Source organism: Anabrus simplex, chromosome 1, assembly GCF_040414725.1.
Source record: "Anabrus simplex isolate iqAnaSimp1 chromosome 1, ASM4041472v1, whole genome shotgun sequence".
Classification (NCBI taxonomy): domain Eukaryota; kingdom Metazoa; phylum Arthropoda; class Insecta; order Orthoptera; family Tettigoniidae; genus Anabrus; species Anabrus simplex.
Genome location: NC_090265.1, coordinates 1,652,255,352 through 1,652,283,342, shown reverse-complemented (window position 1 = coordinate 1,652,283,342; position 27,991 = coordinate 1,652,255,352).

Genomic DNA, 27,991 nt, shown 5'->3' with positions numbered 1-27,991 from the left:
CCCTTAATCTGGTTTGTACATTGTAGCATTACTTTGTACACTCAAAGGCAAGGAAAACGTATTGAGTAATTAATTATCTTTAATGGAAGGGATTAAGCAGTATTGAAAAGAACTGACACTAAATTACTTTAAGGAATATGTGAATAAGCACAATAATATCATGATCCTTTACAAGTCGTGACGCATTATTATTCGCATATTCTATAATTCTAAGGTATTATTTTGTTTCTTTTATTTCAATATTTATATCTGGTAGCATTTTGTTTTCCAAACTGATGTCTTGGTGCTGTAACGACCTACTCTATGATTGATCCTTATTAGAAAATTCTGATAGATTGTAGTTATTGAGAGTGTGCACTTTGTGTTGTTTTCCCCGGCTAGTAGGTGGTTTATGAAACTTAAAATGAAACAAGTTACCTCGTAAGTATGGCTGGCATGCGTTAATGGGTTAAATAAAAGGTTATTTGTGTAAATAAATATCTACTTTTATATTTAATATTGATGTAAGACTATTAATTTACATGGGATTTGTATGGAAATTCCACAGATGTTTTTTCACGAGAATTTCTTCCAAGAGAGGAATTTTAAATAGTGATTTTTTAAACAACTTATCTCAGTTTAAAAATGATCTGAAAAAATACTGCATTTTATAGTGATTTTTAAAACATCTTATCTCAGTTTCAAAATGATCTGGAAAAATACTGCATGTTATAGTGATTCTTAAAACATCTTATCTCAGTTTAAAAATGATCTGGAAAAATACTGCATTTTATAGTGATTTTTAAAACATCTTATCTCAGTTTAAAAATGATCTGGAAAAATACTGCATTTTATAGTGATTTTTAAAACATCTTATCTCCGTTTAAAAATGATCTGAAAAAATACTGTATTTTATAGTGATTTTTAAAACATCTTATCTCAGTTTAAAAATGATCTGGAAAAATATTGCATTTTATAGTGATTTTTAAAACATCTTATCTCAGTTTCAAAATGATCTGGAAAATACTGCATTTTATAGTCATGATTTTGGGGTATGAAGTACAAGGCTGAAACAAACTAAAGCGGCATGGAAATGATCTCTGGCGACAGTGCTGTCATACCCGTTACAGTATCCTCGGTGGAGTTAGTGATTGGAACTAGAGGGCAGTAGTGCTGATTGTCGTCAATCAATCAATACTGATCTGCATTTAGGGCAGTCGCCCAGGTGGCAGATTCCCTATCTGTTGCTTTCCTAGCCTTTTCCGAAATGATTTCAAAGAAATTGTATATTTATTGAACATCTCCCTTGGTAAGTTATTCCAATACCTAACTCCCCTTCCTATAAATGAATATTTGCCCCAGTTTGTCCTCTTGAATTCCAACTTTATCTTCATATCGTGATCTTTCCTACTTTTATAAATGCCATTCAAACCTATTCGTCTACTAATGTCATTCCACGCCATCTCTCCGCTGACAGCTCGGAACATACCACTTAGTCGAGCAGCTCTTCTTCTTTCTCTCAATTCTTCCCAACCCAAACATTACAACATTTTTGTAACGCTCCTATTTTGTCGGAAATCACCCAGAACAAATCGAGCTGCTTTTCTTCGGATTTTTTCCAGTTCTTGGCAGTATCCTACCGTAACCGGAGTTTTGTCGTGTACTGCGCAGGATACTGCTATGATGTACTGTGTTTGTACTAACGTGAACGAATCTATGTGTCAGTTTTGACTGTGTGAGGGTCAAAATTTATCTGGAGTCGAGCCAAGGAACAATCGTCATGAGTTGTGGTGGCCAGAATCCCTATGTTCAAACCTGTCGTGCGTACAGCTGCTATTGAAGTGACTGAGCGTTCGAGTGAAAGCGAGTGGCGGAGTCTGTCAATAACAATGATAGTCTGTAACAGATAAGACTACCCAGTTGATGTCCTGCTGTGGAAGACTTGCAAACAAACAGAAATTAGTGGGGTGTAGTAATTCATTGTTGAATAAAATTGTGTGTGTTCCTATTGGGTCATAATAAAATGAAATTAAACCATTCAGATTGTAAAGAACGTATAGCAGTCTATAGGGTTTAACGATAGGAAGTAGGCGAGTTATCTCCACTGTATTCCTCACTAAAATTTCTGTTATAAAATAATTGATTTTATAGCGATGGTGAAGATCTTCTTTTGTGTGATCCTGAGGCGTATTTACTGTGAACCAGGGAGCATCTACGTTGACTGTGTTTGTCTGACCAGAAATTCTGTTCATAATTTGAAAAATGGTTTTATAATAACGGATAGGTTTTTTCTGTGTGTCACCATGTGAGTTGACCGTGCGATTAAAGGCACACAGATTTAAGCTTGCATCTAGGAGATAATGGGTTCGAATCTCACTGTCGATAGCGCTGAATATGATTTTCGATGGTTTTCCTATTTTCACATCAGGCAAAAGCTAGGGCTGTACCTTAATTAAGGCCAAGGTCGCTTCTTTCACAATCCTAGCCCATTCGTAACGTATCGTCAGCATAAGACCTATTTGTGTCGATGCGACGTAAATTTTTTTTAGAAAATCTGTGTATAATATTTAGATAGAAATGGTCTCATAAATGGTATATAAAATTTTGTTTTGTCTTCCTCGGACACCATCGTTATATACAAGAATGTGCCGCCCTTTCTCTGACAAAAATACCTCTGTTTTGTGGAGAAAATTACATTTCTAAGGCTGATAATATGTTCGCAACAAATTTGACTGACAAGTTCGCATTATTTAGTTTCTAACTCAATGTATTATTGTGTGAATTTTGAAATATATAAATTGGATGCAACATCCTACTTTTTAATTTTACTATATATTTACAAGAGCACAACTGGCAATATTGTAATGTTAAAAATATCATAAAATAATTGAACGCATTCCGTGTACTACCCGCGAAATATTTAGTGACACTTCATTTTACGGAGGTGCGTAGTAAGGAGGGAGCTACAACGGTTCCGGTATATTGCCAACTGAATGGAAACAAAATCTGAATTGAATCGATAGTATGATCGATCGATATGAATTTTCTAAACCGTCCTTTTCGTGTAGGAGTTCTAGGTTGTCCCTGTGATGTACTTTGATTTTCCTCACTCATGTTCAAGCTTAACCTATATTTTGACTTTGCTGTGTAATTAACAACAGTATTTCAATTGTTGCAATTATACGGCAATATGTCTCAAGGCGATGCATAATCGATTCATATTTCTTCTGATGGGTTGCAAATACGAATCTCGAAGATAACCGCGGTCTAACCGAATCAGTACTAGGTGGCCAAAGTGTCACTAAAATTTCGGGGACAGTGTCAAACACTCATTTACTGCCTATTTCAGACAACTCTTATGATGTTGATTCACCATAGGACTGATTAAATTAATTAAAACTTATAATAAACGTATTTATTTATTCTTCGATCTGTGATGTAAACACCTACAATAGGAAGCCGAAGAACTTGCTGAAGATATTAACCCTCGCAGCATATCAGCTTCAAAATTATGTACCGTACTGAAGATATTGTTTCTTTTGCCCCAGCTGTATTCGTATTGTTGTTACGTTATCAATGATTTCTTATTTTGTCATATTTGTTTAATTTATTGCATTCTGTAACATTGTACGTAACTATAGTATGCGCCGTAGTAAAAGTTATACATGGTGTTAAAAATACAATCAGTACTTCAACATTACGCCCTTTAAGACCGCTGTGTGATAATGCTGTGGGAGAGATACGGACCCGCATAACATATCGTCGTAGCGCCTGCGAAAAGCGTTAGGGCCGCTTCATACTAGGCGATTGGAATCGGCTACAGTAGTATAATTGGACAGTTCGGCCGCCTCCTCCTCCTCCCGCCGCCTCCTCCGCCGCCTCCTCCGCCGCCTCCTCCGCCGCCACCCGCGGGAAATTTGAATTTTGGCGGGAAATTTGAATTTTGGCGGGAGATTTGAATTTGTAAACAAAGCCACGTGCTTTTTGACAGCTGTCATCGACAACAACGCATCGCTAACCTCACTGCTGCCATCTTGACGGGCCTAAACTTCACTAGTGCCAACTTAACCTAACTAGCGAGAGGTAAACAAAGCCACGTGTTTTTTGACAGCCACGTGCTTTTTGACAGACAACAACGCATCGCTAACCTCAGTACTGCCATCTTGACAGGCCTAAACCTCAGTAGTGCCAACTTAACCTAACTAGCGCGAGGTAAACAAAGCCACGTGCTTTTTGACAGCCACGTGCTTTTTGACAGATTTGTAAACAAAGCCACGTGCTTTTTGACAGACAACAACGCATCGCTAATCTCAGTACTGCCATCTTGACGGGCCTAAACCTTAGTGGTCCCAACTTAACCTAACTCGCATGAGGTAAACAAAGCCACGTGCTTTTTGACAGCCACGTGCTTTTCAACAGATTTGTAAACAAAGCCACGTGCTTTTTGACAGCTGTCATCGACAACAACGCATCGCTAACCTCAGTACTGCCATCTTGACGGACCTAAACCTTAGTGGTACCAACTTAACCTAACTAGCGCGAGGTAAACAAAGCCACGTGCTTTTTGACAGCCACGTGCTTTTTTGACAGCTGTCATCCGCCATCTTTAAACCACAAAGCACTGTGCTGCCCTCTATATCGCAGTAGCTGCAAAATTCGTCACCTGTCATCGGCAGTGCTGCCATCTTGACGGGTCTAAACCTTAGTGCTACCAACTTAACCTAACTAGCATGAGGTAAACAAAGCCACGTGCTTTTTGACAGCTGTCATCCGCCATCTTTAATCTATTGAGCACAGTGCTGCCCTCTTTAGCTACTTACCTTTGAAATGTGGTGGCGGATAATTTGAAAAATGCTTTTTGACAGCAGCCATCTTGCATCGCAAACCTCAGTGCTGCCCTCTTTAGCTAGATACCTGTGGTGGCAGACAATTCCACGTGACAGCAGCCATCTTTAATCAAGAGAGCACCGTGCTGCCCTCTATGTGGTGGTGGCAAATTCCACGTGCTCTTGTTTGGAAACAAACTCACGTGCTTTTTTGACAGCTGTCATCTGCCATCTTTAATCAACAGAGCACAGTGCTGCACTCTATGTGGTGGCGGCAATTTGAAAAATTCTATGTGCTCTTGTTGGGAAACAAAGCCACGTGCTTTTTTGACAGCTGTCATCCGCCATCTTTAACCAACAGAGCACTATGCTGCGGGCAATTTCGTCAGCTGTCATCCACCATCTTTAATCCAGAGAGAACAGTGCTGCACTCTATGTGGTGGCGGTAAATTCCACGTGCTTTACAAACCTATGCGCTTTTCTGTCATCCACCATCTTTAATCCAGAGAGAACAGTGCCGCACTCTATGTGGTGGTGGCAAATTCTACGTAGAAACAAATTCTACGCGCTCTTCAGCTGTCATCCACCATCTTTAATCAAGAGAGCACCGTGCTGCCCTCTTTGTGGTGGCGGATAATTTGAAAAAAATTCAGCAGCCATCTTTAATCCGGAGAGAACAGTGCTGCCCTCTTTAGCTACTTACCTTTGAGGCGGTTAATTTGAAAAATTCTTTTCGACAAGCAGCCATCTTTAATCCAGAGAGAACAGTGCAGCCCTCTTTGTGGTGGCGGTTAATTTGAAAAAAATTCAGCAGCCATCTTTAATCCAGAGAGAACAGTGCTGCCCTCTTTAGCTACTTACCTTCGAGGCGGTTAATTTGAAAAATTCTAGCTGCCATCTTTAATGAAAAGAGCATCGTGGTGCTATCTTGCGAGTAATATTTTACGTCACAGCTGTCATCCACCATCTTGCATTGCTAACCTTAGTGCTGCCCTCTTTAGCTACTTACCTTTGACAAGCTGTCACCCGCCATCTTGCATCGCAAACCTCAGTGCTGCACTCTATGTGGTGGCGGATAATTTGAAAAAATCTTTTTTGACAGGCAGCCATCTTTAATCCAGAGAGAACAGTGCTGCCATCTTACATCGCTTACCTCGCTGCTGTACTCTATGTGGTGGCGGTTAATTCGAACAAGTTTAATCACGCATCGGACAAGCTAGAGTAAGCACGTGCTGTTGTGATGACGTCATTGTGCATGTTTAAACCCGTTCGTTGACTAAAAGCTTTAGTCTTCGAGAAACAGTGATAGAGTGTAGAGTGTAAACATGACGAAAACATTAATAGTTGATGTGCAAGGCTTTAAAGTAAACGGAAACAAATTTGTGTTTAAAGAGGTGGCTGTGTTAGATTGCAGTGTGTTGTGGGCTCCAAAACTTGTTAGTTTAGTATTTAGTCCACCGTTCCCTTACTGTTTGCAAACAGATGAAGATAAAAAGCAGACTCAGTGGATTGAAAACAATTTAGGTTTGAAGTGGGAAGAAAAAGGAATACCTTATCGTTTTCTACCTTTAATGATGAATGCACATTTGTCAAGAGCAGATCTTGTTCTTTTAAAGGGTTGTGAAAAGAAAGAATGGTTGCGTGATTTTCTACCATCATCATGTGAAGTTATCGACATGCATGAATTGGGGTGCCCATCATTTAAAACTCTTCCGAAAGAGCATAGCAGAGAAACAAGTAAACAGTCTTTACAACATGTAGGTATGCTCTTTGATTGGTTGTGTCGCAGTGCATGCCGGGAAGTGAACAACATATGTAAAGTGCAGTGTCGAAATAACCTTAGTGTAAAAGAAACATTTGTAGAGTAAAGACATCATGTCATTTCTAACAGATACTAAGTGTAACGCAGTTGAAAAGGCGATCGTAAAGTTTTATGCATGCAAAAAGAAACTAAACACTTTTACTGAAGAAGAGTTAAATGCATTACCAAAATCATTTTTGGTTAATGTAGCTGCGAATGCTGTAAAGAAGATTTGGGAAAAGGTGCCTCGTGAGTGGACTCAAGATCCCGTTTTGTCAGAGCTTCAAACGTGTAGTTTACATCATGAACACGTGAGTTTAGCTAGAAGACCTTCTGTGAGACAGTGCCGTACATGTCAACTAATTAAACTGTATCACGGACCTAAAACTAACGAGTTGTCTTCGCTTATAAACACTTATCATGGTTGTGGAGAGAGTAAACAAGGAAAAGGTGAAGAAACGTGCTGGGAGAAAGATGAGGAAGCATGTTGGGCGTGGACTCATCAATAGAGTGATTGATCTTCTTTTCTTCGTGCTTCATCTCCCCTGCGGCCCTAGAACACATTCGCCTGATACGTAGTTACATGCTGCCTGCATAGAGTATGTCGTGTAGCTGTTAAAATCTGCTTCGTAAAGTTATGCTGTGTGTGTGTTATTACCTAGTACTTTAGCTGCTCAGAAGAATATAGCAGCACTTGTCGTTGTTGGTGCAATAAAACGAAAACTGAGTGTCAAAGACCGTAACATAAACAAAGGATAAAAATGTATGTATATAGTCTAAAATAAATATGAATTGTCAAAACATATTACAGGTGTTGTTTAATCCTACAGCATGTCCTAGTGACTTAGAAGAAAGGAAACGTAGAGGATTAAAAGAAAACACACATAAGATTTAAAGTACATCCTCTTTATTAATCCATGAATTAAAGCTGTTATTAAAACCAAGCCATTTAACATACAGTTTATTACCACGACGTCGAATAACACGTTCAACTAAATAGTGATCAGGATATTTTGTTTTCTGCAGTTCTTCGATGTAGAATCCTCCTTCAATAGGCTGTCCTCTGAGATCGCGAAGTAAATACGTAACTGGATTAGTAAGCTTAACACTTCTGATTTGAAAAATTTCAGTGCTCCAGTTAGGTGTGTATCCTTTTGCAAAGATAGACTTGTGTTTGCTGATGCGAACGAAATCACCTTCTTTAAAGCGATGGCGACGTGGATCAGCTGTTTTGATTACAAGATGAATAGCATCTAGACGAGGTGTATTCTTTGTAACAAGACGTGGCTTTGTTCCGATAGTGCGATGAGGTGTATCGTTGTAGGTAGATAAAAGTCTAGGTAGCAGATCAATCCAACGATATGAACCTTGCGCTGTAAATTCGCGCCACATCATTGTTTTGAGTGTACGATTAAAGCGTTCTACAACACTTGCCTTGAGATTGCTGAACGTAGAGTAGTGTTGAATGCCAAGTAACTTGAGGTAAGAAGAAAAATCCTTGTTGTAAAACTCTTTACCTTGATCAGTTTGAAGAAGCCTTGGGCAGCGTTTCGATTCTTCAACAATATGTTTAAATGCTTCTTTAACTTGAGCTGCTGTTTTAGAACGCACGGGTTGTGCAAAAGCAAACTTTGAGTACACATCGATAACAGTAAGTAGATACTTATAGCCCTTATTACTAGAAGCATATGGAATCATTTCTACTAAGTCTGCTTGCCAGAGATCATCTTTTCCTCGTGTAATAACGCGTCTGCGACAGTAGGTGCGACGTGCTGGTTTATGTAACTCATGTGCGATGTTTACCTTTACAGGCGAGATCTTCTCTTGACGAGCCATTACAAAATAATACCGGCATAACGTAGTTCTCTTTCTATTTCTAGAATTTCAGATCCATGACCAGTGTGACCAGCCTCTTGCGATGCTCTTAATAGTTGTAATCGTTCAACGAGTAAGTTTGGGTCATTCCAGTATCTTACATCCACATACGGCAACAAAGGCTTGTAGATAACGTCTAGACTACGTGCAGTCGGAAACAGCTTAGAAATAAACTCACGATACTTGTAACTCTTATTCGCATTTACAGCTTCTGTTCTCTTGTAATTACGTCGTGTTGCATCAGTAGCAAAAAGTATCGCTTTATACTTTTTAAGATCATCTTGTAAAATTATATCCTTGTCAGGTATTCGTGAGAAAAGAAGTTCTAAGAGTCCTTTCGTAGGTTTATAGGTAACACCTTTTACAATGAGTTTGTTGCTATTAATCTTAACATTTGAATTTCCTATCCGGAAACAGTCATCTTCGTAGCGAATACCATAGGTAGTGTCAGTTTTTCCTGTAAAAAGTTTTTCTATATAAGGTGCAAAGAGAGATCCATAGGTATCTTGAATAAAAGTTCTAAACTGATTGCGATACTCTGGTGTAATCATAACCTCAGACAAAGATGGTAGATTTTGCGTCGATGTAGTAGGTGTTTCTGCAATAACATCTGTAGTTAAAAACTCAACACGATTAGATGGTGATGCATCATTAAGTTCTTCTTCTTCTTCCTTATCTTCCTCTTCTTGATCTACATCCTGCTTCTTCTCTTCCGTATCTTCTTCATGCTTCTCTTTATGATATGATGTTTGCATAGAAGCAAAACTTGAAGTAGACTGCGGTAATGAAGTAGAATTAAAAATTTCTTTGAGTGGTGTACTTAGTTGTGTTTTTAAAAATAAATCCGTGTCTGCTTGAATACGTTTAAGCTCTTTAAATTTCCGTCGAATATTGTTTCGAGCTTGGATGATATGTTTTGTGATCTCCTTGCTAGATGTTAACATGATGATGGTTTTTAATCAAGTAGTTACTGTAATTCCGTGTTAATGCATATAAAATGATCGAAACCCATGCGATATCGTCCATGCTGTACATCACTTTCTTTATCAATAAATAAAAAGCTGTAACGGTGTAATGACCAACATTTAGCACACATACGTTTAAAGTCATCGAATGTCATATCAGTGTTAACATGATCGTTATACACATGTCGCATGTTGCGCTCATCTTGCCGAAAAAGTACAATAACATTTGCGTTGTCGCGTATCAACTGCTTGGGCACACGAGAATAGGTTTGGCACAAATAGATGCAATCAACATATTTATGTCGACCCATACTAAAGAATGCACGAATAACGTTTTGCTGTTCTGTTGCGACATCATCAAAGATCATTAGAGAATTAGGAAGCACATCGTCTGGTGATGGTACTTGCTCATGTGAATTAAATTTAAAATATCTTATTCCATCTTTAACTAGATCGTGCATTACAGTTTGTAGAATAGTATATAGCGGCTGATAGAGTGACTTTGCGAAAACGTAAATATTCTCGAAGCGTACACCATTTACAGAAGTAATGAGTGTGAGTAAAAGATTTGTTTTACCGCATCCCGACGGACCTGATATAATACATCGAACAGTAAAAGGAAACAACGTTCCATGACGTTTTCTTCTAGTTGTACTAGAACTAGGTAAGAGATGTGGTACAATGTCGGTAACAGGTAGCGTGTCTTGCTGCTTTATAATCTTCATGATAACTGAATCATAAAGTACGTAATAGTAATATATATATTAAACGAAACAACAGGCAACGGTTAGTTTATGATTTGCTCTTGACTAGTAAAGTCGTGTCCAGCATGGTGAAACAACGATATCCAAACGACATGAAGAAGAAGAAGAAGAAAGTAAAAACTGTTGGATGGAAAGATGTTATAAAGGCTGCGCAAAAAGCTATTCGAGGGGAATACAATCCTCGTGTAGCTATTACTAAGGCGTTACGCGCAGCAAGAGCGAGAATTTCTCCAAAGTGCAGAGCAATATTTAGTAAACGTGCGCGAATTATTCCTGTACCAAAACGAGGAGGATTTCTTCCTGCGCTGTTTGCTGGCTTAGCAGCTTTAGGGTCATTGCTAGGTGGTGCTAGTGCTGTAGCGAGAACTGTCAAAGCTGTAGAAGAAGCGAAACAACAGTTGAAAGAGAGTGAACGTCATAACAAGACGATGGAGGCAATTGCGTTACGAGGCAAAGGTGTGAACATGAAGCTAGCGCCATACAAGAAAGGGCTTGGTATCTACATTTCTCCAAAAAACGTCTACTGAATGCACTGCCATATCGAGCTCTAACGCATGATGAAGTTTTTACGTTTGCTAAACAACTAGGAATTCATTATTTTCGAGGAGTGTATATGCGCGATCAACTACCAGCACGTCCACGTGAACGTGAAAGTGCCGTAATTAACTTGGACGACAGTCGTGGACCTGGAACTCATTACGTTGCTTATGTAAAACGCAAATCTAAAGTATGGTATTTTGATAGCTATGGAGATTTACCTCCTCCTTTTGAGCTCATACGTTATTTCGGAAGCAGTGCAGACATTGTTTACAATAAAAACCGTGTGCAAAACTTTAATACACGCATGTGCGGACGATTATGTCTTATGTTCTTATATCAAACCCAGACAGTAGAGAAAGTGTATTAGTGTCTACGTGATGACGAACAGTGAAAGAACGTTTGCTGTACGTGGAGAAGGACCTGAAACAACCATCTATTTTAATCCACCAATCGAACTTGGTTATCAGCCGCATAGTCTTGGACTAGTATCGTTTGAAAGCTACAATAAAATCTATAATGTGCGTGATGGTTTAAACAAGTTCTATTACGATGCTTATGTGCTAACACTACCCTCAGGTAGTTATACAGTAGATGATATTCACGACTATATTGAAAGTACGTTAATTGATCAGTTTGGGGAAGATAGTTTTAGTAATCATAATTACAAGTTCTCAATCACTATAAGCAACATTACGCATAAATGTGTTATTGAATCATCATTTAAGATTGACTTCAAATCACAACCTGATTCGATTGGACCACTGCTTGGATTTTCATCGAGGGAGCTCCTACCGAACGTACGTTACGAGTCTGATCAACCTATAAAACTCTTCGATGATTATAATGTGAACATTACTTGTAATATTATTACAGACTTGAATAGTAATCTACAACCTTCGCACGTCCTGCACGACTTTATTGTTACAGAGGAAGGTGGATATACTATTTGTGAGAAACCAGCAGTAGTTCTTTATCATCCTGTGTCTGTAAAACACATTAGCAACATTACTCTTAGACTTGTAAATAAACATAATCAGCTTATTCATTTAGATCAGCACGCGTACGTAGCTTACAAACTACATCTTAAACCAGTATGAAAACCATCTATAAAACACGGTGTACATTCCGAAGACATACTACATGTGTGCAGAGACTCATCGAGTTAACAGATACCCATAAGCAGATACTCCAAGATTTAGGATATACACTACTACAACAGAATGGAAGAAATGCTAGACATTACGAATACAGTAGAAAGTCGTGAAGGTGTAGTACGAAGTGAGCTTCATTCCTATCAACCTTTTACGTTTGGATTAAATAACAATGATGAAATTCATTTTATTATTAATCAACAAGATGTTTACACCTTACCACACGAAAGCTACCTCTATATTGAAGGACGATTAGAAAAGTCTGATGGAAGTGGACCAAGCACTTCACAACTAAACAACCATGCTCTAGCTTTTCTCTTTTCTGAAGCGCGATATGAAGTAAATAATGTTGAAATAGATCGAACGAAGAATGTTGGTATTACAAGCGCAATGAAACTCTACCCTTCTTTCTGTGATGAAGAAAGTAATCTTTTGCGGATGGCTGGATGGTGTCCAAAAGCTACTAACAACTGGATGATTAATGAGGATGGAACTTTTACGGGTATGTTATCACTGAAACATATTTTTGGATTCGCAGAAGACTTTACACGTATTATAATCAACGCAAAACAAGAGCTTATTCTAATCCGTGATCGAAGTGATTACAATTCTCTTAAAGCAGTAGAAACACCTGTAGAATCGAAAATAACACTGCATCGTATACTGTGGCAGATCCCACATGTAACCTTATCTGATCGTGAAAAACTTCGATTGCTCAAGATTGTAGAAAATGATACACCATTACCTATACGTTTTAGAAGTTGGGAGCTGCATGAATATCCTGTGTTACCACCTACAAACAAGCATAGCTGGGCTGTTAAAACATCACGTTTTACTGAGAAGCCCTTGTACATTATTTTTGGATTTCAAACTAATCGTAAATTCAATCACGAAAAAGATAGCTCACTATTTGATCACTGCAAATTAAGACACGTTAGACTATATCTCAACGGAATTACGTATCCCTACGAAAACATCGACATTAACTTTGAGAAAAATAAGTTTGGGATGCTCTATGACATGTTTTGCAAATTTCAATCATCGTATTATCAGAAAGAAGATCGTCCGCTATTTACACCTCAAGAATTTAAAAATAAAGCACCGATTGTAGTTATAGACTGCTCTTATCATGAAGAATCTATAAAAGAATCTCCAGTTGATATTCGTTTAGAATTTGAAACATCTGAAAACATTCCTGCTAACACAGCAGCCTATTGTCTTATTATTCATATGAGTGATGTTACTTACCATCCGCTAACGAATATTGTTACGAGACTATAAATAAGAATAGATCTTTATCATTTTCATTAGTGTGTGCTTCGACATCGTACGCTATGGAACAAAACTGTAAATGTGCATGCTGTTTGCATGCTCATACGCAACATCTTATTTATGTTTCACGAGTGAGTGAGGCTATTAAGATGTTCTATAAACGTAGATCGTCGATGCCGAAACATCTTATTCAATACTTACCACCAGGATTTTTATATACGTACGCTGCCTCTTACGTACATAATTTTTGGGACATCCTTCCTCTACACAGTAAGATGTCAATCGAAGTAGCTTTATGCAGAACTTGTGAACGACATTACAAGCATCGAGGAGAAAATGGTGATGATGATTGGGATGGACCAAATTCGAGGATTGAACACTGTACACAGTGTATGAATGAACTTTCTCTAGTACTTCATGATGATGATGATGATTCCGAAAAGGAATAACAGCAAGGTAAGAAGTACATGATCTTCTCTGTAAAGCATAACATACTTAGTATAATATATTTCTAAATGCTTTGTTTAATTTGAATGTTGCAGGAGGCATTTCAGAAGCATACGTTGTTAAGAAGCACACCAACCTTGTCAGCAGCAAAAACGAACACTGTTGTAGAACATTTGTAAATAAATATTTGATCGCATTCAAAAAATGTTGTACTTATTGCATTGCTATGCACCGACTTACTCTTAAGAAAAACGATCAGGTATAAACATGCACAATGACGTCATCACAACAGCACGTGCTTACTCTAGCTTTCCCGATGCATGTTTAAACTCATTCGAATTTACCGCTACCACATTCCTTTACATCGACTTACTCTTAAGAAAACGGACAAGTCTAAACATGCATGATGATGTCATCACAACAGCACGTGCTTACACTAGCTTGTCCGATGCGTGATTAAACTTGTTCGAATTAACCGCCACCACATAGAGTACAGCAGCGAGGTAAGCGATGTAAGATGGCAGCACTGTTCTCTCTGGATTAAAGATGGCTGCCTGTCAAAAAAGATTTTTCAAATTATCCGCCACCACATAGAGTGCAGCACTGAGGTTTGCGATGCAAGATGGCGGGTGACAGCTTGTCAATGGTAAGTAGCTAAAGAGGGCAGCACTAAGGTTAGCAATGCAAGATGGTGGATGACAGCTGTGACGTAAAATATTACTCGCAAGATAGCACCACGATGCTCTTTTCATTAAAGATGGCAGCTAGAATTTTTCAAATTAACCGCCTCGAAGGTAAGTAGCTAAAGAGGGCAGCACTGTTCTCTCTGGATTAAAGATGGCTGCTGAATTTTTTTCAAATTAACCGCCACCACAAAGAGGGCTGCACTGTTCTCTCTGGATTAAAGATGGCTGCTTGTCGAAAAGAATTTTTCAAATTAACCGCCTCAAAGGTAAGTAGCTAAAGAGGGCAGCACTGTTCTCTCCGGATTAAAGATGGCTGCTGAATTTTTTTCAAATTATCCGCCACCACAAAGAGGGCAGCACGGTGCTCTCTTGATTAAAGATGGTGGATGACAGCTGAAGAGCGCGTAGAATTTGTTTCTACGTAGAATTTGCCACCACCACATAGAGTGCGGCACTGTTCTCTCTGGATTAAAGATGGTGGATGACAGCTGACGAAATTGCCCGCAGCATAGTGCTCTGTTGGTTAAAGATGGCGGATGACAGCTGTCAAAAAAGCACGTGGCTTTGTTTCCCAACAAGAGCACATAGAATTTTTCAAATTGCCGCCACCACATAGAGTGCAGCACTGTGCTCTGTTGATTAAAGATGGCAGATGACAGCTGTCAAAAAAGCACGTGAGTTTGTTTCCAAACAAGAGCACGTGGAATTTGCCACCACCACATAGAGGGCAGCACGGTGCTCTCTTGATTAAAGATGGCTGCTGTCACGTGGAATTGTCTGCCACCACAGGTATTTAGCTAAAGAGGGCAGCACTGAGGTTTGCGATGCAAGATGGCTGCTGTCAAAAAGCATTTTTCAAATTATCCGCCACCACATTTCAAAGGTAAGTAGCTAAAGAGGGCAGCACTGTGCTCAATAGATTAAAGATGGCGGATGGCAGCTGTCAAAAAGCACGTGGCTTTGTTTACCTCATGCTAGTTAGGTTAAGTTGGTAGCACTAAGGTTTAGACCCGTCAAGATGGCAGCACTGCCGATGACAGGTGACGAATTTTGCAGCTACTGCGATATAGAGGGCAGCACAGTGCTTTGTGGTTTAAAGATGGCGGATGACAGCTGTCAAAAAAGCACGTGGCTGTCTAAAAGCACGTGGCTTTGTTTACCTCGCGCTAGTTAGGTTAAGTTGGCACTACTGAGGTTTAGGCCCGTCAAGATGACAGTACTGAGGTTAGCGATGCGTTGTTGTCTGTCAAAAAGCACGTGGCTGTCAAAAAACACGTGGCTTTGTTTACCTCTCGCTAGTTAGGTTAAGTTGGCACTAGTGAGGTTTAGGCCCGTCAAGATGGCAGTACTGAGGTTAGCGATGCGTTGTTGTCGATGACAGCTGTCAAAAAGCACGTGGCTTTGTTTACAAATCTGTTGAAAAGCACGTGGCTGTCAAAAAGCACGTGGCTTTGTTTACCTCATGCGAGTTAGGTTAAGTTGGGACCACTAAGGTTTAGGCCCGTCAAGATGGCAGTACTGAGATTAGCGATGCGTTGTTGTCTGTCAAAAAGCACGTGGCTTTGTTTACAAATCTGTCAAAAAGCACGTGGCTGTCAAAAAGCACGTGGCTTTGTTTACCTCGCGCTAGTTAGGTTAAGTTGGCACTACTGAGGTTTAGGCCCGTCAAGATGACAGTACTGAGGTTAGCGATGCGTTGTTGTCTGTCAAAAAGCACGTGGCTGTCAAAAAACACGTGGCTTTGTTTACCTCTCGCTAGTTAGGTTAAGTTGGCACTAGTGAGGTTTAGGCCCGTCAAGATGGCAGCAGTGAGGTTAGCGATGCGTTATTGTCGATGACAGCTGTCAAAAAGCACGTGGCTTTGTTTACAAATTCAAATCTCCCGCCAAAATTCAAATTTCCCGCCAAAATTCAAATTTCCCGCGGGCGGCGGCGGCGGAGGAGGCGGCGGAGGAGGCGGCGGGAGGAGGAGGAGGCGGCCGAACTGTCTAATTATACTACTGCCTACCAGCCACTCGTCCTTGTGATACATTGTTTTAAATGGAGCCCTTCACACTGGGCTACTAAGTAGCCGAGCTACAGAAAGAAGCCCGGCGATCGACCTTGCAGTAGCTGACACCCGCTACCGTTCGCCGAGGCAGATTCCACAGCCCCAGCTGGCGACTGCTAGTGAACCATTGTATTTTATTGGAGTTCTCACAGTAGGCTACTCTGTATCCCAGCTACTTGTCCTCTTTGAGTTCCATTCAGAACACCCTTCAGTATTATTTTGCATTCTGAGTTCTTTCTCGTTGCGTATTCCGTTTCGGAATATTACAAATTGCACTAAATAAATATATTACATTCAGATGAATGATTCAATTATACAAACTTAGCAGCGCCCATCTGAAACATAAACTGTGACGAGTAGACCAGAGTAATGAAGCCGAGAAGACAAATGGATAGTATGAAGTAAAGACTGTTTTTCATCGACTTTAAAGAAAGAAGACTGGTGGAAAGAAACGGGCTTCTTTCTTATTTAAGTATTACAAATACAGGCAACATCACTTTTATTAAATGATCTATATTGAGATTTTGCTGTCCGACTCGTTCGGCTATATGCTGAGCACAGCGTCCTTCGGTATAGAGGGTCCTGGGTTCGATTCCCGAATGAGTCTGAGAAATTTTATTTTACAATTTGCTTTAGGTAGCACCAACACAGATAGGTATTATAGCGACGAGGGTGTAGAAAAGGGATAAGAGTGGGGAGGAAGCGACCGTGTCCTTAATCAAAGTACAGCCCCAGCATTTTCATGCTATTAAAAAGGTAAACCACGCAAAGCCATCTTCCGGACTGCCGACAGGTGGGGTTCGAACCCGCTACCCCTCGAACGGAAGATGATCGAGCGGGCAATTGTTCGGTCGGTGAATTTAATCATGTATGTTTAGTGTCACTACCTCGGGAACTGGGTGCTTTTGTTCGTCTATACACAGAAGACACTACACTACCAATCATCATAGATACGCGTAATAGTGAATACATCACTCCGTCAGATTGGGTGAGATCCACATAAGGTGCCTACCTCAGTTGATTGGGGAAGGCCAGGTAGAATAAGAAGAAGATAATGTATATTTTGCTAGTACAAGTGCAGGCAGGCAAATTTTTATCATCAATTAAGTTGTGGAGAGAAGAATATTTAAGGCACCTTGTTGCGAGTGTTCTTGGTTTTACTTTAAAAATGAAGTTTCAAGGGAATCAACCAAGAATTTTCAAAATGTGGCTGTGTATACGAACAACTCTACAGTACCGTCTTCTCAGTAGTCTAAAGAGAAAAATGAAGTACCGGCAACTTAAAAACTTGGTGCCATCATCACATAAATCATTGGAGAGTTAGTTCTTTTTTCCAAACGGTCCTTCAACATAGGATGTGAATGAAACCTACGAAGCTTTCCTTCTTTCTTTTCGACAATAATAGGAACAGCAAGAGACGCTACTCTTCATGAGAAATGATGACAACTGGTGGTAGGCCGGGGAAGAAGGCCAAGTAGCGCAGCCGACTACCGCACGGCGACACGGGATTCACCTGAGCTACTCTGTAGCCGATTCTAGTCGCCAATTTCTGTCTCCTAGTGTGAAGCGGCACTTATGAGATAATATTTTTTGGTGAAATACCGACCCGCAGCACATACATTTTGAAGAGCGAGAATTCCTTAATAATGTTTGCACAGTATTCAACGTTAGATGTCAAAATCTTACCGGCCAAATATATAAGCCAAAATATTTCACAGGCGAAACGGCGATAGATCATCAAGAGCGAAAATTGAACCTCAGATGGTAAAACCTTACCAACGATTGTTCAAAACGGAAATATACCGATGTCACAGGCCCGACCACGATTAGTCTTTTGAATGCATGACCTAAACTCTTACTTTCAAAGACGGTTTTATAAGTTTATAAGTCCATTACTCTGAATCACTGTCGAGTCCGCTTGATTTGAGTCAGTAGATTTACAAAGCATATCTACTTTAGAACGTTCTTTCCTACAGGTTTAACGCTGCTGATTAGTTTTATAACCTCATTTCTGGGAAAGTATTCACATATCCTTTCCTTCAAAATGTGTCTGCCTTCTTCATTGCAATTTAGCGAATCATAACTTGTAACATCAAGAGGAACAGAACTTTAAAACTAGTATATATTCAACAACAATGTAATTATACATCACACTTTGGATACTGAATACTGCTTACAACTGATAGTAAAATGAAAAATTATAGAAATTGAGAATGATACGCATAAAATTAAAGAGCGACAAACTGTACACATAGCATCATTCATGACCCCCATTGAAAAGTATAATTATTGCTGCAGAACAATATATGTCAGTACAGAAACAGATTGTAAGCCTAATAACAAAATATATGGAGAATGAATATTACTATATGTGGTTTTAAAATTCTGAGTTATTATCTTTTTATAATTACAAGTGGTTAAGAGATTGAGAGACGTAAACTTGGTAACTGCAACATGGACAGATTCTCTAAAGTAATCAATTTTCTGGTTGATGTATAATTCTTTTTTATGAAGGATGTTAATGTTGGAGTTGGCGCAGCTTACAATTTGCTGAGGTATTAACAGTGGTCAGGAAACGGACGAGATTCAATTCCTTTAATACCCATTTCTAAGGTTTTCATCGCATCGCAATTCCACGATACCTTTGTTGACGACTGTTAAAGGAATACTCTCAACTGATATAAAATCAATACTTGGCGAATTTATTGTCTAGTCAAGAGAAATAGCGTATTGTTATGATATGTACAACGGGCGAAGCTTTGTAAAGTCCAGAACTCTTGCCGTTTATAGCACCGTTGGGGATGTCGATATTTCCTACATTCGAGGGAAGTAATGTCCTCCATGCACGGTAGTTTCAGCATAATTGAAACCGATGTTACGAGCATGATTTAAGAGCAATATTTCGTGATGACTGAATTACCTGTTAGGTGTATCTAGCATGTTTCAGGATTCTTTTTAGTAAACAATCCATTGCATTTAAAATATTGAGTGTGGTAGATCCAGTTATCAATTTCTGTTCCTATTTGGAGAATAACTAAAGTATTATTTATCTGAACTTGAGAATGTTATCTTAATATAATATCGACGGGTCCACAATGCTCGTTCTAGCCATTTCTTTAAACTAGTCACATGTCCCAGCCACATATGGATATGCGTTCCAGCAGAACAATGTTCGTAGCATTCACTTTCCTATACCAAACTCTGTCTTTTCATGAATTATTTACGCACTCCTACAGTATAATGAATTTAAGGTTTATTTCCTTTACATATTAGCATAGGAAAATGAACACAGCGAACGTTGTTCTGTTGGACTGCATGTCCATGCATGGTTGGGAGGCGTGAACAGTCGTAAGGAGGATAATAGATCGGAACAGCATTGTGGGATACGAGGTATTACGCGCGCACCGTCTATATATTTACTGTGGAGAGGATCTGCAAGTGTGACGTTGGAAACATCGTTAAGTAAAATAACGTGTTAGACTTCATGTTTCTCATTTCATCTGCGATGTATAAAATATGTTATTAACTAGATTAGGATTAGGGAGTGATATCATTTCTAACTACCCTGGGTGAGAAATGGAAATCTATTGGTAGGATTGTGTACTCGTATTTGCGGCATTGTAGGAATTTGAATTCTATGGTCAACAAGGGTGCATTATCACAGTGGTAGAGAGTTGACCCATCTCTTATCAGGAGGTCTAGGGGTCGATTCATAACCAGTCCAAGATTATTAATTCTGAACTGAGACTGGAAAGGAGTTCATTTATACTCTTCAGACTAACTGAGGTGCAGCATATAACGGCCGGGGATATGGTCACTCCAATATACAGGATGTTTCAAAACACGCGGGAAGTAGTCGGCGTTTGGAGTGGATGGTGCACCCCAAAACAGCATAAAACCCCCCTTTGAACATATGTCTTACGGTCAATCGTTTGCCAGTTACATTCCAACTTACTACGGGAAGTATTGGTATTAGCCTTACGTGGCACATCCCATGTAGACTAGCCATGCTGCTGTACTAGCAAGGATACTGCATTGTAATAAAGGAAGTGTTCAAAATGTCCACTATTCACCTGAATACACGTCTTAACACGCCAATGTTTTGAATGTCAGAAACGAACACTCCAGTCATCAATCAAATCAGTCACTCGTCAATGATCTGCACTTAGAACATTTCCCTGGATACTTTATTCCAATCACTTACTCCTCGTCCTATAAATGAATATTTGCCCCAATTCTTCCGCTTGAATTCCATCAGTATTTTCCTATAATGATCCTTCCTACCTTTAATAGGTCCACTCAAGCGTATTCGTCTACTAATGTCACTCCACTCCATCTCTTCACTGACAGTTCGAAATGTACAACTTAATCGAGCATCTCCTTACTCCCAAGTCTTCCACCCCAGTGTATCTAACATTTCCGTAACACTACTCCTTTTGTAGAGGGCAATCCACGAATTAAGGTGCATTCCCACCGGATTTGTAGTGAAAGATATGGCGTAAAGAATGATTCTTTGATCCCTCGGTGGTATGTGTGTACTGCATACATGACCGGACCTACAACATAACATGGAGAATACAAATTGACCTCTGCTCTTAACAAAATTGTGTAGCGACGAGGATTTAGTACTGTGAGGCGATCAGCGAAAACAGTATGCATAAGCTCTGTATGATTGTGTCTGATAATTATTCACTTTTCTGTAGGTGAGAGATGAATAATACATCCTTGTCTCTTGTAAAATGGGGGTAAAGGGAGGAACATCTACGGATCATGAGTTGGCGGCCACAATGTTATCTGTTTTTCTTCCAAACTTCTGTAACTCTCCTTCTCTCCCTCCCCCGACGGTGTTAGGTTTGCGAGAATTAGGGAGTTTTTCACATTTATACCCTTGATTTTGCTAATACCTTCGTTTTTTGTCTCTGAATATTGTAAATAGAGTATGGCAGCCCAGTTTTACTTTTATATAAAAGAGTCATCACCGCTAAGAGCCATGTAATGACTGAGCCTGAGCTCATACCATCAGGTTATACCTCTACTCAGTTTGTTTGGTTAGAGAACAAACCAGCTGCTAGAACGAACTCTCATAAATGAACCATTCGGAACAGGCTTGAACCGAACTCATTGCTGTGTAGTCAAAATGGGTGATACTTGAACAGTGAAAACAAGGGAACAGTGTGAGTGAACCTAAACTCGAAACCAGACAACATTCTCGGTATAGCAGACTACCCAGTTATCCAGTTACTAAATGAGTAAACAAGCTGCGAGCTGTTGCCTTGTAGTTGCTTCACGCGCGTTACATGCATTGCCTGTAGAAAAACATGTTCTGAGAACCAATGCGTGTGGCAAAAGTGTACGAATGAATGAGCCACTCGACCTTCCGAACTTCCGATCAGCTCGATCTGTCCAGACTCATTGTGATCCGACAGCATGAACAGTTTGATGGACTCATTTATTCAGTGAATATGAACGCATTTACGAGTTCGATCCTTCCAAACACTCATTTAAAAGAGTCCTCGAGCAGCAAGCTAACAACGAGTCTAGACTGAGCGGGACCCATTTCCTTCAATTGAGTTTTAGTGAATCTAAAATTCGCTTTGCGCAGCCGTGCACCACCACATGGACATCTTTCTCACCAGTTTACTTTTGTTTTTGGCTTAACTTTGGTGTGATTCAGGTTTTACAGCGACGTCCGGAAAGGACAGGGAAGAAGTGACCATACCTTTACTAAGGCACAGCCCAGCATTTCCCTGGTGTGAAATTAGGTGGTTTTTCTGATTACTGTTATCGTATATGTCCATTGACTGCAATGTATACCGTGTGATTCAGCCGTCCGTTCTAATGTAGTTTTCTGAAATTCCGCTAAAGTGAGTAGTGGTTATAAAGTGGCTATTCCCTGCAGACGTACTGTAAGATGCTAATATCTAGTGTGCACATTTTGCACACGATTCTGAACCCTAACGACAGGTTATAAAATCCATTCGCACAATATGACGCCTTGAAATAATGTAGCGAAGTTCTTCGATCATCTAACTATGTTAATGAGTCGTGCCTCGTGACCGGGCGTGATGAAGAGGGGAATCAATGCATAAAAATAGGTAACAGTGCAGTAATTAATATCTTAAACGCCGAATCGGATGGCGTATGTACCTTACTATCGTCGTACTACCAGCATGTTCCAAGCAGTGTAGTCTAGCGGATGTGGTTAGGCGTTAGCCCAGCAATCGATGCAATGTGTCATCTGCAGTTCGAATCCTGCATCGTTCAATTACTTTTGCATCGGTGCAGTGTTTAAATACGTCGACACAGGCCTATGTTTGCCACGTTCAAACAGTAGAACGAAGCTGTTATTCATCGTGAGCACTGCGTAAATACTTCCCGAACATTAATTTCACTCATACCATCTTGATCTACACGATGAGCTCCGTTGGTTGGGTTTCGAAGCTCGAATGGAGTTCTGTCAGAGGCTATTAGGCAGGCTGGACAATATTGCAGCATTCGTATCACATATAATATTCTCGGACGAATCGCGCTACCACAATAATGGGAACGTCAATCACCACAACATGCACTATTGAAGCCCGGACAATCCTCACTGGGTGTGAGAGGCGGCCCATCAAGTACGATGGGGAGTGAATGTGTGGTGTGGAATCTTGGAGGATCGCCTCATTGGACCTTATTTCCTTGATGGCCATTGGACGAGCCCACGCTACCTGCTGCGCTTTCTGCGTAAGCAACTCCCACTGCTGCTGGAGGATGTGCCCTTGCACGATCGGTTGACGATGTGGTTGCAACAGGATGGAGCAGCACCAGATTTGACCTTACCCGTTAGTAACCATCTGCACGAGGAATTTCCAGGGAAACGGACAGGACGAGGAGGTCCCGTTTCTTGGCCCACCATGTGATCGTATTTAACGCCGTTAGACTTCTTGTGGGAGAATTTGAAGAACGTCGTTTACACTCAAGCACCGGAAAACCGGACAGCTCCGGCAACTCATCACGGACGACTGCCGAGCAATTACACCTGGAATGCTTCAGTGCGCAAGACGATCTATTGGACACCGGGCCCTAATGAGCACAAACCAAAAACGGTCAACACCTCGAGCATTTACTGCGATAAAACATTGCCAGGGCAGTTGTGTTCCTATTACTTCCGGTACGTATGTGTCCAGCCTACTAACTACTCTGTCCTTCTTAGGTCCACGAACACACAACTTGCATGAAAGCAAGTATTGAACTTTCATTACGGACAGTACATTTTAGACCGGGCGAGTTGGCCGTGCGGTTAGGGTCGCGCAGCTGTGAGCTGGCATCCGGGAGATAGTGGGTTCGAACCCCACTGTCGGCAGCCAGGAAATTGGTTTTCAGTGGCTTTCCATTTTCACACCAGGCAAATGCTGGGGTTGTACCTTAATTAAGGCCACGGCCGCTTCCTTCCCACTCATACGCCCATCCTCCCCATAAGAGATATCAGAAAGCAAATAGCAAAAACAAGGTACGTCTTAAATAAATATTTAAGAAATATGGAATCTTCGCCCCGGACTCGAACCTGCCACCTCACACGTAAACCCTCTCCGCTGCGCCTTTACCAATTATGCTACGGTATCGAACGTTACACTGTGCAGCTTATAGCATATACCATGTTTAGTGAGGTCACAGTATCAAATTAGTGTTTCACTGGTATATTAGGTTCATATAATCTACAAGGCACACGCATGCCTTCCAGTTTTTAATACGAGTATAATGTTAAGGCGTCCTATGATGCAGAGGGAGTAAATAATAAGATATCCGTTTGTGTTTTCTGAGCATATTGGCGGGGCATATGTTTCTAGAACGGAATAAATATTCCGGGATGCATAAAACTACATTGGAAAGGGCAGCTGAATCACGCGGTATAAATTATTTATATTAAATTGACATAACCTCAACGCTAAAAAAGTAAGTGTTGAATATACAGTTCCTTACATCCCTGAAGTGCATATAGATGACATCTCAGTTTCACTTTAAGGTAATATCGTTAGGGTACGAAGTGAAGTTCCCCGTGTTGCTTGGTCTTAGTTGACAGTTCACTCATCGCGCCAGAAGCGGGTAAATTTCAAACAAAAGGTCATCATAAAACAATTGACCAACTAAATTTAACAGGAGTGTAATAATTCTGTTCTGTACACAGCAGTCGAGGGTCGTCGTTCGGATCCTATGGAGCCCAAGATAGCGGGTTCGAATCTGGAAAGAGTGGCAGGAATTTTTAACTTGGGAGACTGTCCACTCAGTGGATATCGGGATGTAAACGACCTCTAGTAATACGTTCAGTGTTTACCATATTAAAAAATGTAATTCAGCCATAGCTGCATTAATAGATAATAGTTTCTCTGCTATCTGGTAGAGAGTAGAACATAACCCCCAGACTATTACGCCGGCAGCTTAATTTGAGCCAAACAAAATTTTCTGCCTATTATTATTAATTCTATTATTATTATTATTATTATTATTATTATTATTATTATTATTACTATTATTATTACTATTATTATTATTATTATTATTATTATTATTATTATTATTATTATTATTATTATTATTATTATTATTATTATTGATGAATTACATCGAAATAAACTGTAACATGATAGAAGTCTGAAGCGTTCCCGGCAGAAGTCGTTATCGTAAATGCAGTGATATAGAAATCCTCCCTCCTCCTTGGATTTGCCTGAAAGGTGAAGCAATCACAGGGTCGGGAGACTTTTTAAAAATTTCTTAGATTTGAAGCATGTGATGAAATGCACTGTATCTGCATCTGTCGATCCAGCAACCGTGTAGGCATTTGCGTTGACAGAAAGAGAAACATCCGCTTTGTTATAGATCCAGTAGTAATGTTTGCGGATAACCGTTCACAGAGCAAAGAAGTTGATTACGAACAGAGACAGTACGATCTCTGTTTTAGATGCTTTGAAGAAAAGTATTAGATACCCACAAGTTGCTTGTGGTGGAGATTGGGTTGCTCTTCGGTGCGCTAGGATCTGTCAAAATTTTCAGTTAATTTCTTCCGTCCTTTGGGTACATTTCTTTCGTTTTTAGAAGATACTAGCTGATATACCCGTGCTTCGCTACGGAATTATAAGGAAGACTGTTTTTGTGGTTTTTCCCAACTGAAGTCAACGTAGTTCATTACAATGATTTCAATAGGAGTGTAGCGATTAAATCAATGTTATCATATAAAATACTCGATCAAATGAAAAACCGCTCATTTTCTCACTTTTAAGGAACAGTACTAAGATGCAAATCTAACAGTCCCAAAGTTCCAGAGCTCGAATGTCTAGATCACGAGCAGCCGTGAACAAAACCTCTGCCATTAGTCCGTTAAATCTGCACACTGCTCTTTATAATCAGTGCCTCAGAGTAGGGAGTGAATAGATGGCATACTATGACGATACAGTGTGTTACGTACCAGTAGTATCAGAAAATGTATGAACCAGAGGAATGGAATGTTAAAGAAGAGGGAGATCTAACTCCCCATTTACTTCCCGCCTATATTCAGACAGGCTGTTATACTTGGTAAGCAGCAGTAATCCCATTTATCGGAGATGAGTGGCAAGAGAATAAAGCACATCACAACAAACAATGGTCAATGTAATGTTATTGTTAATCAATTTTTGAGCTTTCTATATTGTAGGCCTTCACATTAATTTTTGTTTCGACTCTGTGACATCAGGGCGTCTTATAAAATTATAGCATAGATTCTAGTTCATTATTCCCCGATTTTACATACCGATTTTCATTAAATTCTCTTTACCCATTTTCTCGTGACTCGGCGCTGATATGGACTTACCAAAAAAATTCCAAATGTATTAATATCTCAGTTATCTTATCGGGTACGATAAATATGCATAAGACATAATTGATCGGAAACGTAATATTATATAACTTTAGTTATGTAGTATTTATCGATAGGACCACTAATGACATAAACATTTGAGAATTGTGTTCCTCTAAACTACCATTTCAATCAGCGTGAATAAATTTATTTATTGCCTAAATTGTAGCGACGTATTACATACCAATTTTCATTCAATTCCCTTCAGCCGTTTTTTGTGATGCACGTACTTACAGACAGACAGACAGACAGACAGACAGACAGACAGACAGACAGACAGACAGACAGACAGACAGACAGACAGACAGACAGACAGACAGACATTACGGAAAATTAAAAAATACATTTCTTTGTTAATGTGGACACGACCGATGCAGAAATTCCATTCTTTTGAAATTCTAAGCAACGTACACACGAAATTGCACCTGCAAGACAATTGTCAGCGGAGCTTGCTGCCGTCTCCGGGGTTGCCGTTTCCCGGCAAACTGTGTACCGGAGGCTCAGAACAGGAGGGCTGTTTGCCCGACGTCCAGCGGTGTGCGTCCCGCTCACTACAGCACAAAGACCGGCCCGTTTACTGTAGAACCGTCAACATCGAAACTGGACCATGAGTGAATGGAGGAATGTGCTCTTCACATGTGAATCCTGCTTCAGTTTGCAGAACGCTTCCTGTTGAACATTAATCTGGAGAGAACGGGTATCCGATACAACCTAGGAAGATCGTGGAACGGGACCAGTATGGTTGTGATGGCATCATGCTGTGGGGCGGCATCATGTTGAATAGCCATACGGACGTGCACCCCTTCATGTGTGGTCCGAGGAAAACTGTTAACGCTTGGAGTTACAGGGATGAGCTACAAAGACCACATTTTCGACTCTTCATATGTGCAGTTGTCCAGACTGCCTATTAATGGTGAATGATGCCCGACCGCACCGCGCTGCTGTGGTGGATGAATTTCTGGCTTGGGAAGACATTCATCGCTTGGACTGGCCAGCGAGGTCTGAGGATATGAATCCTATATAACATGCCTGGGATGCAATGGGGGAGGCGAATTGCGTCCCGTCATCCTCCACCAAGGACCCTCCAAGGCCTTCGCATTGCCCTTTCGGAGGAATGGGATTGACTGCCACAAGAGTTCTTGGACCATCGGATAGAGAGCATGCCTCGTCACTGCGAAGCATGTGTGGCCGTTAGGGGTAATCATACACCCTATTAATAGCATATTTTCTTGTAGAAGACATTGCCTGGTTTGTTAGTTGTTGTCAAAAGTGTACCTAAGCTATCAGAACCTTTCTGACACTGTTTCCTTGGACAAGTTGTGTGACATATGGTGTGTCATTCAGCTTCCGTTTGTTTAGCAATCAGTCTCACATTCCTGTCAGGCGATATGTCCTCGTTTAGTGATTATGGTTAAATTTGGCACACTAGTGTAGGTATTTAGATCTAGATTTGGATGTTTTAGGTAATTGGATGTAGTGAGTAAAACTTAAATACTAAATGGGCTCATTATACCATATTAAAATTTTAATAGAATTATAATACATTACGATCTCTTTGATGCGGAATGGCTAAACGGTTACCGTCACGGTCTTTGGTCTAGGAGGTACCGGGTTCGATTCACTGCCGCGCCGGGGATTTTAACCGTAATTGGTTAATTCGTCTGGATCGGGGTCTGCGTGTATGTGTGCCGTCTTCATAATTAGAAATCAAATTTGGTAGGGCCTCATCCTCACAGATACGCAGGCCGCCTAAAGCCTGTCTCCTAG